At 41.8% G+C, this 15092-nt stretch overlaps 1 protein-coding gene across 8 annotated transcripts in view; it reads left to right on the plus strand.

Annotated features, from left to right (window-relative positions):
* ATXN1 (ataxin 1) overlaps positions 1-15092 on the plus strand; it is a 243927-nt gene that overhangs the window by 87113 nt on the left and 141722 nt on the right. For 7 of the 8 annotated variants that reach the window (XM_041475506.1, XM_041475511.1, XM_041475508.1 and 4 more), the window contains one exon: positions 11428-11567. The exons of the other annotated variant lie outside the window; for it this stretch is intronic. The gene's annotated coding sequence lies outside the window, so the exon portion shown is untranslated. The remainder of the gene's footprint in view (positions 1-11427; positions 11568-15092) is intronic. 8 annotated transcript variants of the gene reach the window in all.

Here is a 15092-nt window from a genome sequence, read left to right on the forward strand (position 1 = left end):
CCCTAAACTTTCAAAAGAGTGATGTAAAAATGAACTGTGCCGATACTGTCCTTCCTCACCGTGAGGCTATTTATTATAAAGGATGTATAGTATAAGTAATTTCAGCATGGAGTACATAAGAGCTTGAACCAAAGCCTTGGATCCAAGCCCACCAGCAGCTTTGCAAAAGGCAGGATCCAGATCTGAAGTCAGTGGTTCACACAGTTTCTAGCAGAGTGGTTTTAAGTTACTTCATGAAATGGGAGTAGTCAGAAATTTTAAACTGAGGCTTTTAAACAAGTTTTTGACTTCTTCTCACTCACCATTCTCCTCTGCCTTAGAAGGTTATTGCAAAAACACAGTGGCTGTTTTCTTCTAGCCACTGTGGCCAGGACACACCAACTCAGGGAAAGGAGAAAGGCCTCTGTGGTGGTGACTGTTATACAGCCATATGCTTTTTTTCAGAGTATTTTTTTTCTTCTAAGGAGTTAGACTGCTCTTCTAGATGGAGGTCTTTGAAATCACAGTGGAGGCTTTGGAAGTAGGATCCTGAAATTTCAAAGACATCAAGAAATGGTTTATCATGGCATGGAGCAAATCAGGTCACAGTGCCTGGACTACCACCTCCTGAAAAGTCCTCTCTTGAGATACCATAGCTGAATTACAGACATGAAAAATTTCAGCATTGTAGACAAGAAATCCATATGGCCCAAATTTTTATTTTCTTGCTAGACATGTGGTTCTGTTTTTATTCTCTCCCGTTTCTTTTGCCCTTGGACACAACATTTTAGGGCTTTTCAATCTCTAGCTGTGCATGCACTAGAGAAGCATCTGGTTATGTGTTACTTTACACATCTGTTATGTACGTCAGAGTCAAATCCAGCACCTAGAGACTTAATGTGTATTTGCAGTACTCCCTGTGGGACTTTGAATCCTTCATCCAAAGAATTGCTTATGAGGATACAAAAATGCAGTATTTCAATCTAGTGCATACATTACTGCAGTTTATTGCATATATATTGCACATATATACACTACAGTCTCCTTTGTATTTGGCAAAGAAAATCTGGTGTGGAAAGATGAGAAGTGCAGGTGAATTGGGAGGTATGGCAGTTAATTTGCTCCCTCCTGAAAACATCATACCTGAGGCTGGCTGCATGAGAAACAGTTTTCATAATGATTTGAATATCTCTAAAAGGTGCCCCAACAGTGTTTTTGTATTTCAAACTTAACATCAGGCTTGTTGGACAGTGGGGAGAGGCCAAATACCTGAGGCAGCATTGGTAGCTGTAGTCTGAGTTGCAGTTTTGTCTGGAGAATCTGTACTATTTGCAGGCTGTGTAGGAAGCATGACTGTCATGGCTTGACCCCAGATGACAACCAAGTACTATGCAGCCACTCACTCCCTACATTCCCTGTACCCCCACAGTGGGATGGGTAAGAGAATTGGGAAAAAAGTAGGTAAAACCCATGCAGTGAGATAAGAACAGTTTAATTATATAACAACAGCAACAATAATAACAAAATTAGTGGTAATTATGATGATGATGATGATATAATGAAAAGGGAGGCAACCAGAGAAGAAAGAGAAATAAAATGTGAGAAAGACAAGTGATACACAGCACACTTGCTCACCACCCGCTGACTGATACCCAGCCTGTCCCCGAGCAGCCATCAGCCCCACCTGGACAACTCCCCCAGCTGACAGACTGCGCAGGATGCTGTATTGTATGGAATATCCCTTTGGCCAGTAAGGGCCAGACGTCCTGGTCATGCCCCCTCCCAGCTTCTTGTGTACCTCCTTGCTGGCAGAGCATGGGAAAATGGAAAGTCCTTGACTACTGAGCAGCTAAAACATGAGTGTGTTATTAATGTTATTCTCATGCTAAATCCAAAACCCACAAAACTTACAAGCTCTAGGAAGAAAATTAACTCCATCTCAGCTGAAACTGGGGTAGTCCATTAGTTTGGGTTTCTGCTTTGCTTTTCCTCTGATTGCTTGTTCTGCAAGTGCATTAAGTTTGCAGATAACATGTGGCTTCTCAGATGGTCTTTTTTTATGATCCATGCAGAACCCAAATGTGGTAGGTGTTATTCCTGCTTAGGGCTATTCATTAGTGTGCAGTGCATGCAAGTGAGCAGACGGACTTAGCTGTTGCTTTTTGGGGTTTTTTATTTGCTGTAGTGGGACTGCTCTCTGTGCTGGCCATCCCTGGGTACAGCAGTCAACACAAGTGTTGCTGATAAACTTGTGTGTGTTGTCTCCCCTTTTGCTGACCTGTAGTGGAGCTGCTCACTGTCTGGGGAGACGAACGGTAGCCATCATAATGGCACTGTTTGCCAATCTCTGCTCCAGGAGCCCCTGGCTAGGCCACTGTTAAAACCTGTTGGCTGGCTGTTAGAGGGGGCTGGGTACCACAGGCATTAGTGCAGGGGAGCTGGGATGGGGGGGATTTTATTGAATCCAAGATAATGTGAAAATGAAGATTTGGCAGAAGGCACACTACAGCAAGAGGGAGAGTGCGAGTGAGCATCATGATTCCCTTCTGCTGGAGGGCTCAGCAGCTGGAGCCCATGTGGGAGCATTTTGCTGCTGAGCAGTGGTTCTTTGTGCCCTGATGGAGCCGTGGGTGTCAGAAGAAGGTGTCCCAAGGGTTCACCAACACTGTGGCCCACCTCCCTCTGCAGTAGGGAGTCCTTTGGTAGCCTTCTCCTCCCCTGGCTCTCTGCAGCGTGGCTGCTGTGAGCAGGGTGCTGCAGCTGCTTGTTTGAAATGATAATATTTTACGCTTTTACTGTGGAATACTGCAGTATTTTTTGTAATTGTGGGCTGCACGCCAGTAATGTACAATAACATTTTGCTCTTCCTGTGCTGTTGCTACTGTAGGCATTCATTCCAATTTCGGCTGCATTTGGAGTACTTTCTTTTTCTTTTTTCTTTTTTCTTTTCTTTTTTTTTTTTTTTTTTTTTTTTTTTGTTTTTGTTTTTGTTTTTGTTTTGTTTTGTTTCCCTTTGTTGTTTCTAGATGCTACTTGTTATCTATTGTGGATATTTTTGGAGTATTCATTTCTCCCACATATGTCCATACAAATCTATCTATCTGAGAAAGCACTTCAGAGAGTAGCAGTCTCCATTGAACAAGCAATTGTTGTGGCTTTCACAGAATTACATTTTTTTGAAAGTATGAGGCAAGAATGAGATGAAGATTGCTTTTAAGTTTAAAAACCATTATGTTTTTAAAAAATATTTGAGGCAGATGGAAAGCAAAACCTTTCTTTGACTGATGGGGGACATACTTAGCACTGAAGTCCCCATCTGTACCAAGCTGTAGGTGATTGAAACCTCTGGGATGGCAGAATCTGGGAGGCAGAACCTTTAATGATGCAGCTTTGGTTTTGACCGTTAATTTAAAAAAAAAAAAAAAGAAAGTATTTTCAGAGGAAAGTAATCATAACTTGGAAGAGGGTCAGTAGTGTTCCTGCCAATGATTGTTTATTAATGTGGTCATGGTCTGGAGATGAAACTTTTGTGAAAGGGAAATTCAAGTCCTAGACATCAGAGCATACAACTAGTCAGCCTGCACGAAATTTGTTTCTTTCTGGAAGGGAGAGGTTGAATCCAAAGGAAATGAAGAAGGTACAACACAAAGGATACAATTAATTTGTTTTTGGGTAAATTTGGAATAAAAATAGAGTGTGCTATACAAAAAGGATTGCACTTTTCTCACATGTAATTTTAGTGTCCTATTACTGTGCTGACTCACTAAATGACTTCAGTCTGAATCTGCATTTGGTTTAAATTACTTCAGAGGCCTGCATTTGTATGCTGCTCTGTAAAGTAATTCTCATCTGTAATCCAGATTTTTTTCCTTTTGTTTGGTATTTCAACTGACTTGTCTCTTTTCATTTGCCGGGTCTCTGTTTTACTAACATTTGAAACCAATCTCTCTGTGTGCCTGCTTGGGCCCTGCAATTGGCAAAAGTCATTTTTCAGCAACAGATGATAGAACAAGGAGTGAATCATTGCTTTCTGCCTTTCCATTAAATTACCTAAACCACTACTCATAAATATTGCTTTATGTATGGTACAGCAGCATGATTATCTCACTGCATTGATGGAACAGTGCTGGAAGTGAATATAATTTTTCTTCTATTACATCTTTAATGAGCTTCAATTAAAAATAGTGTGTTGGCGTGCCAGAGTAGATGTGTTATTCTCAGAACTTTATTGAAGCTGTTTTGCCTGTTAGATTTGGTTGACATTGTGTTGTTCTGAAAACCCTGATGGACACGATGTAGTTCTGAAAACCTTAAGAATTAAACAACAGAAAACCGGAAAAATCTGCTTTTCTAGGTGAAAGGTGACAGGATAGTAAAATCTGGTGACTGGAAAGATTCAGGTCTGTACTGAGTAGAAAAGCTTGCTTTTTGTCTGTCTTTGAGGGTAAATTTTTTAACATATAGTTAAAAAAATATTCACAAAGCAGCAGGTTTCTGCAGAGCTCCAGTTAAGTCCCTGATCACTTGACACCTGTGGCAGCAAGTCTGAGTCACAGATAGCAAAAAGCTGTGAAGCCTAATACTCTCAGTATTCAAAAACACATCTACGTAGGAGTTTAATTTCAAGTACCTCTTTTAGCTCTGGGTTCCCACCCTCCCCCCCCCCCAACCCAACAAATTTTAAGAGTCATTCTTAGAATTTTGCAGAGAAAAATTTTCCCAGCACTTGTGGATTTGTGAAGTATTGACATCACTTAGAGATCAGAAAATAGCTCTGTCAGTTTTAGCTTGACGGCATTCCATTCTCTCTTCCAAAAACCTGAGGAATTACAATGGATGAGTCAAAGTTTTCTTGGAATTTTCTTCCCTCCCCTCCCCCCGCCTTGTGCAATTCCATTGCCATTTTTAGCATTGAGGGCAGCTCTCCAAAGAATGTCTGTGTGCTTGAACTGTGATTTCTTGAAAGCCCAGAACAAAATAGAGTTGTGTCGGATGACAAATATCATTCTATGTTTCTACACGTTTTTGTAATATTACATGAGCTTTATTGAAGAATCCACAGCAACAGGCAGGAGATGTCTGACAGAGAGGTGTTGCATCCTCAGCAGCATGAAGATCTCACTATCATGCTGCTTCATTATGTTGTGATGAGTTTTTGCTTAATTATTTCTGTGTTTTATCAGCTGTTCTTTGGAAGTAGCCTGACAGAACAAATTATTGGTGATTTGGGAGACTTGGACCAGCTTGAAGCACTTGTTGAAACCACAGCATCCTTCTGTCTTTGCCTCAGTTTGAATACCAAGGATTATGTATTTAATGTATTTTAGCAGGATGCTGAGAGTAGAAATACTAAGGACAAAGAATTGTGGGGGTACTGCTGTTACCTAAGTGATGTGGTATGTTTAAGATAAACAGTGTTGTCAGCTGTTCTTGGCAAAATCCCTGGGGTTATGATGAGTGAAATTGTAACTCTGAACGGGTTTGGTTTTTTTTAACTTGCGGAAGTGGCCTGTATCATGCATATTCTAATGTGTCAGAGTGAATGTGTGAAGTATGAAACTGCTGAAAAGAAATGTGAGGGGGAAGACAGGTTAAAGTGGTTGTAAATGGAAGATCTGTGTATTTTACTTCTGCACTAGATAAGTATTTTACTGAAAATTGGCCAGAAAAAAAAAAAAGGGACAAGAAAAAAATGAAAAAATGCAAGTGTCCCCTTCTTAAGAGCTGCTGTGTCAAATTTGAGGAATGATTTGAATTGAGTCATTAAAGTGTGAAATGGAGGGATTTTATTTCTGCTTTAAATTATGCATCTCAAATTAACCTTAGCTGTGGAGTCTCTGCTGACGCCCCCGTAATGACACATTATTGGTACTAATGGCTTCTTTGTGACTTGAGATACAAACAGACATCCTAGACAGAAACATTTCGGCTTTGAACTAAATAAGACACACAGCGAGCATTTCTACCTTGGGTTTCAGTTGCAAAGGCCTGCTCACCTGGTGCTCATGAACTCTTCAGTTTCCACGCACTGCTCCCCATCCTGGCAGGTGAGGGCAGCTGAATGGAAACCTGCTTCACAAGCTTTGAAGAGCAGGAGAGCAATAAATCTGGAGTGAATGTGAAGCTTGTCCAGACACTGAGCTCTGTAGGGAGCCAGAACAAAGACTGGGATGTGGGTAGTGGTCAGGGAGGGGGAACTTCCAGTAGATTATAATCTTGGGAGGAAAAGGCCCCAAGATTGTGAGGGAAATGGAGAAGAGATGCCAGGGCTTAAGGAGGAAGTTGCTAAATAAGGGAGGGGTGAGATTATAACGTAAAGTAAGCAGTAGAGGTTAGTCAACCCTTTATGTGCCTTCTGACCTAAAAAGGGATTGTATCTGTGCAGCTCTGTGCGCTCTCTTCTGAAGCTCATTATCATCATTTGAAAAATGCCACCTCTACACAGAATCACTCATCGGCTTTGCAGCTTTCTTTGTGCTGTTGGTGTCTCTCCCGGGACAAGGATGGTAGTTCCTACTTCAGTGTAGCTACTGGGTAGGCAGAGTGAGCGTGGCTGTGAATGAGTGAGAATGGCATTGCCGGGGGTGCTGGGTACAGAAGGTGCACAGAATTTTACTGTGTCGATGAAAAAGGAGGAGGGGCTTGGCGAGGCAGGCCCAGAATTTAGACCCTGACATGTCTTCCTGAAGATACTCACTAGCTCATTGCCTCATCCTACTTTTCTCAGCGGAATGTTAATATACATGACTGCCTCCTCTTCCAAGCTGCAGTTCTGGGAATTTGCTTGTTAGCTATGGCAGGAGCGATGGAGAGGCACTTCTGCCCCGTGGTTGTTTTGTGTGGTGTGTTACAAGGCTGTGTGACATTATGTGATTTTCTCTGTGGATCTGCTCTCAGCAGAGAGTGCTGTGGAGTAAGTAATCTTGTGGTATTGTGGGTCCAAAGCAGGACAGCATTTGACTACTTAGAATCAAATACTAGCAAAAGTATGCAGAGGCCTTCCTTGTAATTTTGCAAGGAACCACATTCCTGAATCAGGACCCAAGAATTAAAAAAAAAAAAAAAAAAAAGTAGGTGTGCAATACATCACATTTACTAATGCATTAGAGTTTATATGAATAATTAAAACACCATTTAGAATTGCCACAGTAATAGAACAAAATGTGTTTTGTCAGTTTTCTGTTTCTTTTTCTTGATTGATCAATTTATTGATTTCTTCCATAAATTTAGAGTAGGTATCCTAAACATTACAGTAAATTAGCAAGACTGTGCTTTTTAATAACCTGTTGAAAGCATTAATGGAATGAAAAGAAGTCAAAATTTGGTAATAAAGATCTGAAAACCAGAGACCTAGAACACATATCTAGTGTTTTGCATCAATTAGGTTTGTAAAATATTAGAGGCTTTGTTTGTCCTACCTGTTATTTTCAAAAAAGAAGTATTTTATATTCCTTATGACTAGCCTAATACCACATCAGAAAAAAGGGGAAAAATTAGGCAACAAATTACCTTTGTATTTGACTTTCCACTGTATTTATAGTTAACTTTAGGCTGGTTGGAGTCAGTGGGAACATGTGTGGGATGGAGGACAGAACTTCACTGTTAAAGAGACCACAGTCTTTCTGAAACCATTTGTGAAAAAGTAGTAAACTTCTGAAACTGAGATCTGGAAAAGAGACAGGTGTTATCCAAGATACCAAGAATTAGGAATTATATTAAATTTTACACACATATGCACACAAAATATTTGTGTATTTCTTACTCAGTTTTCTTTTGGGTTATATCTTTGATTTTTTCCTTACTATTTACATTTAGTTTGTTAACCTGTTTTGTCGTATTTTTTTCTACCTTCAAAAAAACCCGCTTTATGCATATATTAGAATGTACACTTAACAAGAACCCTTAACAATTTTTAAGTCAGTATTGTTCTGATCCCTTTTCAGGCCTGTGTTTCTCTGTTTTCCAGCTACAATAGACAATTTGTTGTAACACTTGGATTAGCATCATATGTTTTGTTTGGTACTGTTGTTCTAGCCATGCTTGGAATATGTGTTTTCATATGCATTTTTGGGGGCAGTTTTGGATGCTATCAGAGGCTTGTGCTTCTGCCTCCCCATCCACCGGCGATGTCCAGACTTCACTGAGGAGAAAGAGGTGATCTGGCAATAGTCACAGTCTGTTAGTCTGGGCTGTAGCTCTGGTTTGAGGGAATGGTTACCACCCCAGGCTTAATTTGAGGTGCCTTACTCTGTTGTCCTAATACAAAGCAAGTGATAGAAACTGTCTGCTGCACAAGGGGATATAGAATATCTCAATATTAATGAAATATTGAGATAAGAAATCATGCATGAAATCATTCCACTTACTGTTATTGGTTGTCACACTGACATGACTATAAATGAAGGATATTAGAGGGAGAAAAAATCATATTGTTTCAGTTAGTTTATTTTGTCCCTACTTGACGGCCCTCTGTGTATAGTCAGTTACATGATTTCTTGGGATAGCCAGATTTTTCTTTATTTGTGTGTGGCTCTTTCAGCTATAGGGGAAAGAGAATACTTAAAGGATCAAAAAATGTGTCTGTAAAGCCAGAAACAATTGTCTGCAACCTCAAGAAGATATCTAAGAGCATGTAACTGCTTTTTACTCATTTTCCAAAAGCAGTTCAGTTCCGGAATAACAGTGCACTTTTGGGCTATATTTCAAGCTGGTATGATTATTCTCAGACAGGAATTATAAGGATCGATAGCAAACCCAGCACATCCTTTCTTTTCATGACAGATTCGCTGATTGCCACCAGAGCAGTAATAATGCACTGGTCAGCATAAACACCAGAAGCAGTAATCATGGATTTTTGTCTCCATCTTAACATGTGTTTAAGGTTACACAATGTGTTGTGATGGATTTGCACCCAAAGGTCATGAGGAAGGAGAATTCTTTGATCTGTTCATCTTCCCTTCTCTTTCGCTTTTATGCTTTTCCCTTGAGTTGGGGCTGGGCTGTTCGGTGTCTCTCCGGGGACAGAGCAGGGCAGAGAGAGCATGCCTAGCCAAAAAGATAAGAGAAAGGTCATTTTGAGATACCAGTGGTTTACATGGTGTGGGTTTTCTTTGCGTGTCCTATTTAGGAAGTAGTAATGACCAAGATTTTCCGTGGGTGTGTGTCAGGAGCCCTTCTGCATTGGGGTTTTGGTGGAGCTGAGTGCAGGGTTGCTTTCCCTCAGTGGAGGGGCCTGTGCTTTTGCTGTTTTGGCAGCTTGACATGGCAGTGGCTAGGTAACCTGTGTGTATGAATTTCAGTTTTTATTTTTTTTTGGTTTTGTATGTGCCATCCTCAATTTACTGAAGCTCTGTGACTTTTTAACCTGCTGTCTATGGGCTGTTGTTTTACAAGCTCATTAAGGTGGTGAGCATAGCGATGGCAGCGATCCTGCCCCCCTCATGGGTGCTCATTAGATGGCTTCCTTGTGCTGACATAAGCGTTGTGTAGTCATGCTCTGAGCTGGGTCTGGGAAAGGATCCAAGTTAAAAATAATCCCTGGGAAAAAAAAAAAAAAAAAAAAAAAAAAAAAAAAAAAAAAAAAAAAAAAAAAAAAAAAAATTTTTCAGAACCCGGGAAAAAAAAAAAAAAAAAAAAAAAAAAAAAAAAAAAAAAAAAAAAGAAAAGAAAAAGGTAAATTTTCAGCAGGATCTGTTCCTGGATCTAGCTCGCCATCATTCTCACCCTGGCCTGGAAAGTGTGAGGGTTCGTACTGGCACAGAGGGAGGTGAGGAGGAGCAGCTGGGGCAAGGTGGTCAGGGGTGTACTGCTGGCACTAGGGATGCTGCCTGCTTGTATGATGTCACCCTGCGGAAATGGGGCTCTTGTGAGTGTGCTGCCTGTCTTTCCTTAAGTGCATTGGCCCAGTAACTTCCAAAGTTGTGAGGCAGTTTTGGCAAATTTGCCTGAAAAGCAGTGTTAAAGGGGTGAAGGTCCCCTGAGCGCAGCAATTTATGGTGGCTGAGCCAAATCAACTCTCCCCAGTTGATGAAAAGTTTGTCATCTGGGGCACAGCTGCTGACCTCGTCAGGCCTCCTCTTGTGGCACAGTCCCACTGTCCCAGTTCGGGTTGAATTGTGCCCGTTTTGCCGTGGGGCCAACTTGAATAGCTGATGGGAGAAGAGCACAAAGTGCTGTCTGCGAGTGGCTGTTCATCTCAAGGGGCAGGAACGGTTCATCTGCTGGATCCTGACTGCAGATTTTATTTCTTTGTTAGTGGTTTTTTGTTTTTTTGTTTTTTTTTTTTTTTTTTTAAATTCTGCCTAGGTATCAAAATTTCTGGAAGCTGGGATAGTTGGGAGGCAAGACTCCCTTCAGTTTTCTTGGTGTGGCCAACTGTTTAACCCTGAGGACAAACAAGTCTTTCTAGCTGCACCTCTACATAGCTTCCCTTGACTATCTGGCAGCATCTTTGTGCCCTGCTCAGTCCAGGTTCTGTCCCCGTAAGGCTGTGCTCCTCTTCGGTGGGTGTGCCTGGGTTTCACCTGCCCAGCCTGCCTTGCTGCACGGGCAGGCTTGCTTTGCACCACTGCTGAGGAGTTAAGATGAAGACACACGTTGTGGTTTCCTGCTGTTTTGCTTTGTAACCAGTCCACTGGTAAATATAGCTCGTGTGTGGTTATAAATTCATTCTCTCATTATGGGTGGTTGTTGTGCAATAATTGTGTAGAAATTACAACCGAGAATTGTTGTGGATTTTTTTTTTTTTTTGTTTAGTTTAGTTTATTTATTTATTTTTGCCCTTCATATGCCCTGCAGTGAGAAGAGCAGCCTTTGGTTTCTGCCCTAACAAAGACAAGGCCACAAGCAGGTGTCAGCCTTTGGCATGGACACAGGCAGCATCTAGCAGGCTGCTGACTTTTGTGTGGCTCTCTTTGTGTGGCAAGACGAGCACTGCAAGGGAAATTGTGACCTGCGCTATTTGGACTCTTTTTTTTTATTTTTCCTTGCTTTACTCTGTGGGTAGACAGGCTGTCCTTCCCTGCAGGTTTGGTACTGTACACGTGTTTATTCTGAAATGAACCCATCCTTTCTCTTTGGAGGTGTTGGTTGCGCATTTCCCGAAGCCCTTGTATTTCTGGCAGCTTCCAGCCCTGCTCTCTGGGCAGTCCTCTGGCTCCTGCTGCCGGGCTGAGGCCGTCGGGCTCGGGGTCTCTGCCCCCTGCAGAAGTACTCAGGTTCTGCACCCCAGAGGTCTTCCCTTCATATGTGGGCCCCCTCCCGTGACCCCTCCTTCTGTTCAGATGTGGAATTAAAAGAAGTGTGGTGGTTTTGTTGATTTTTTCCCTCCTGTTTCTTTATTTAAAATTCCAGTCAAGCAGATCCAGAACAGTGCTTGTCCCTGCTGCGTTCTCATTTTCCTCTCATCCCTCCTTTAATTTTACATTATTCCCTGCACTGTGTTTGCAGGCCATATGTGTCCTTTGAACTCTGAAGAAGCTGTGCCAAAAGGAAGCCTTCTTCTCCTCCCCTCCTCCCATCGTGGAGCCGCTCTTAGATAATTGCAATTAGTAGACAATGCGGAGCGAACCCAAATGTGAAGTCCACGGGTGAGTGTCTGCAAATTTCCTGAGAGCTTCAGAAACGCTTGCGCTTGGTCTCTGCTTTGGCCCTTTAACCCTGCAGCAGTTCCCCGCGTCCCAAACAGCTCTGGGAGGTGTTTGTAACCCGCATTTTCCTGCCGGCGTTCCTGGCGGGGCACAGCCGCTGCTGAAGCCTTGGCAGGGCGCCGTGCCTCAGGCAGGGACTCTGCGCGGAGGGAGGCGGAGCCGCCCGTCCTGTGTCGCGGCACGGGAACAAGTGGCTTCAGCAGCGGGCTGTAGGAGGACAAGCCCTTCGGCCGTGCTCCCGGGGAGAGGTGGGCAGCTTGCTTGCCGCAAGCTGACAGGAGTGGGAAAAGTAAAACTCTCCCCGTTAAACAAGAAGTGGGAGAATTCCTTCTCGCGGTTCATGAGGCGTGGGGCAGAGGGACGTGCTGCCGGGCCAGCTGCTGCTCAGGGCCTTGCTTAGCATCAGCCGCTGGCTCGGCCGGGGCGATCGCTGACGGGCTGGGCTTTAGCGTTCAAAGGGGATGTCCTCCTGCTGAAGGGTGACAAGTGCCTTTTGAGTGCCTTCCCCCTTTAGCCTCTGAGAAGTGTCTTCTGCGTTAAACCAGGTTTCTGACCTCATTTCTCAAAGGAGTTTTAAATGAGGAGAAATAGGAGTATTAATTAGTGCCCCGTTAAGTACTTGTAGTCAAGTATGTTAATTTTCTTGAAAGGATAATGTATTAGATGAATAAAAATACTCTCCATTAAAAAATGGATACAAAGTAATTTTAAACCACAAAGATTATTGTACATTTCTGAAAAATTAATGTGATTAAAGCAAAATATATTTAATAAATTAAAAAGACCCTGTAAGGCCATTTAACTTGTTGGTCTCATATTAATTATTTTCAAATCTAGTGCTAGAAAACTTTGACCTTACCTGCAGGGATGGGAAGTGATTTCTTCCCTCACTTCATTTTTTGTCTTGTCTAAGCTGTGGGTGTGGTAATTTTCCCTTGTTTTGTGGGGTTCTTTGTTTGTTTGTTTGGGGCTTTGTATTTTTGTTTGTTTCTTTGTTTTACTGTTGTGTTTTAGTGTTGTGTGGGTTTTTTTGCTTTTCTGATGTCTTTCTCAGAGATTGGCCACAGTGAAAAACCAGACCCTAGACAGTGATCAGAAATTATATGGAGATTTCCGTGATGGATTTAGTTAATGTAACCTACTCATGTGCTGCTGTCTGGTTTTGGAGCTGAGAAAACTCCAAAGAGCTGAATATTTTCAAGGATATTTCCTCCTGTTTGGTTTGTCTGTGATGTGATTGTGTCTGCTGGGATCACATAAACTTCCTTCAGTCACTTCATTTGACTTCACACAAGTTATATTAATTTTTTCCACACATAGTTTGCCCCATGGATTATTTTTGGTTTAGGAACTTCCTTCGCTCTCTACTGAGCTCTCTACACATTCAACTACTTAATGAGAATTGCTCTATGTTGTGGAAGACAATAAAGTAAATGGTTGGAGCTGGACATATAACCTAGATCTATGGGTTTGCCTGGTCATTTATGAAGTTTATGTATTGACTTAGGGAAGACATGAAAAGCTCAGTGTAAAACTGGGTTTAAATAGTAGCCTGTTTAAAAAACTTTGGGTTTTGTGGCACTAGCAATGAAAACACCTTCTCACCAGTCTCATCAAAAATGTTGCAAGTATTTTATCCCTTCTTGCTTGGCATGTTCTCCTGTTGGGGGTATCTGCAGGGCAGGTACTTGATACGTGATTCTCCCCAAACTGTTGTTCCCTGTAACAGGTCTGTGGTACAGATTCAGAGAATGCTAGCAGTCAAGGTTTTCTAGTTTACAATTTGTTATAGTTTAGGTAGCTGAAATCCATGTGAGCTTTTGAAAATATTCTTCCAACCGACCAAAAAATAGAAGAGAATTTGGGTGCCATGCAATGTTCTTTCAGATGCCTTCTGAACTTTCAGGTTATTTGATGATGGTGACTGCCAATTATTTTGTTTTGTTTTTTTTTTAATTTAAGACACATCTTTAAGTATTCTCTGTCTTTAAGAAGACAGCCTTTGCATATGATTCTCCACCCTTGTATTTTGCTTTCAGCTTTTCTCTTCTTGTCTTGTTGCACCTTTGACAAGCTTGTGCAACTGAGGTGATGATAACTTCCTCAATTTCTTATAGAAAGAAAAAAGGTACTTCTCTCAGCAGAGCCCTTACAGGCTACACATGTGAAAAAGAGAAACAGATTTCACTTGTCTTTAGGACACTAGCAGAGCCTGCAGTGATTGGATAGTAGACTATTGAAAGCCTTGAGACATTTGTTTGAGAAGGTGGTGGTGGCTGGGTCTCCTTGGTGGTGTATGAAAATAGCTCTGGACTTCAAGGAGCGTGTTGGCTGTGTTAAATGGTGCTCACATAAATGCATGGGAGTTGTTACTCTGTTGTTACTGTACCAAGTGCCTCCCAAGATGAATGGTCTGCATTGCCATAATGTTTAAAAGTATGATTATTGGTCTTTTCTGGTCTTAAATGAAACCAAATCTATCCCCTGAAAATTACCTTGAAAATCCTCTTAGTACAAATGATATCAATTTCAAAGCCACCTCCTCAGGTTACAGCTAAACTAAGCACCCGCCTGGCTGCGGTTGTGGCAGTGCCACGCTGCTGTAATGACACCCGCAGGTGTGGCCATGGGGATGTCCCTGTGCACAATCCACGTTGTGTGGCTCCCACTGTGCTGCTTGCCTCCCCTTGTTGTTTGTGTGTATTTTCCTCACCACTCACAGAGGACACAGTTAAACTTTTTAATATTATGACACTGCAGCTATAAATCTGTCAAAATTGCAGGGGCATAACAAAGAGTAGATCTGACCAATGCCACTGTTCTCTTTTTCTTTGTATTTCCTTGGAATTCTAACTGACAGTGGCCCTTAATATAAATTCGTTATTTGCAAGGAGCTCTGTTTAAGCTAGAGAATTATTATGCCAATGTGTGACATTAACCGTACTGCAGAATAAAGAGCGGTGAAGTATTTATGATGCTAAAATAATTTCAGGTCATGTCTTTTTTTTTTTTTTCTTTTGTGTAGTTTTGCTTTTATTACTAGTGCTGAAATGGTTCTTGCAGAGCAAGTGAAAAAAACAGACTGAACCTCCTGTTTTTTTGTTGGGCTCCCAGCTGGAAATCCCTCCCTCGATTTTCCATTGATAAAAGTGTCACAAAGGGAATCCAGAGCAGAGGAATAGGCGGAAATAGAACAATGAAAAGTCTTGGACTTGAATCACAAAGAAAGTTAACTAATGTAGATATGGTACTGGATGAGCTGCTGCTCCTTTCATGACCAGGTTCATTTACCTGTGGTTTTAGCATTTGTGGCTGCCCTCAAAGCCATGTAACAAATCAGCTATTTATTCTCTCTTTGCTGTGGTGGCTCTTTAAAAGGATATTGCAGAGTATTTTCTTCTCCTCCTTCCTATGGACTGCTTTATTTGACCTTCAAGAATTCAGAATCTCAACAGGGGCTAGAAA

The sequence above is a fragment of the Pyrgilauda ruficollis genome, unplaced genomic scaffold (assembly GCF_017590135.1).
Source record: "Pyrgilauda ruficollis isolate IOZ18807 unplaced genomic scaffold, ASM1759013v1 scaffold35, whole genome shotgun sequence".
Classification (NCBI taxonomy): Eukaryota; Metazoa; Chordata; class Aves; order Passeriformes; family Passeridae; genus Pyrgilauda; species Pyrgilauda ruficollis.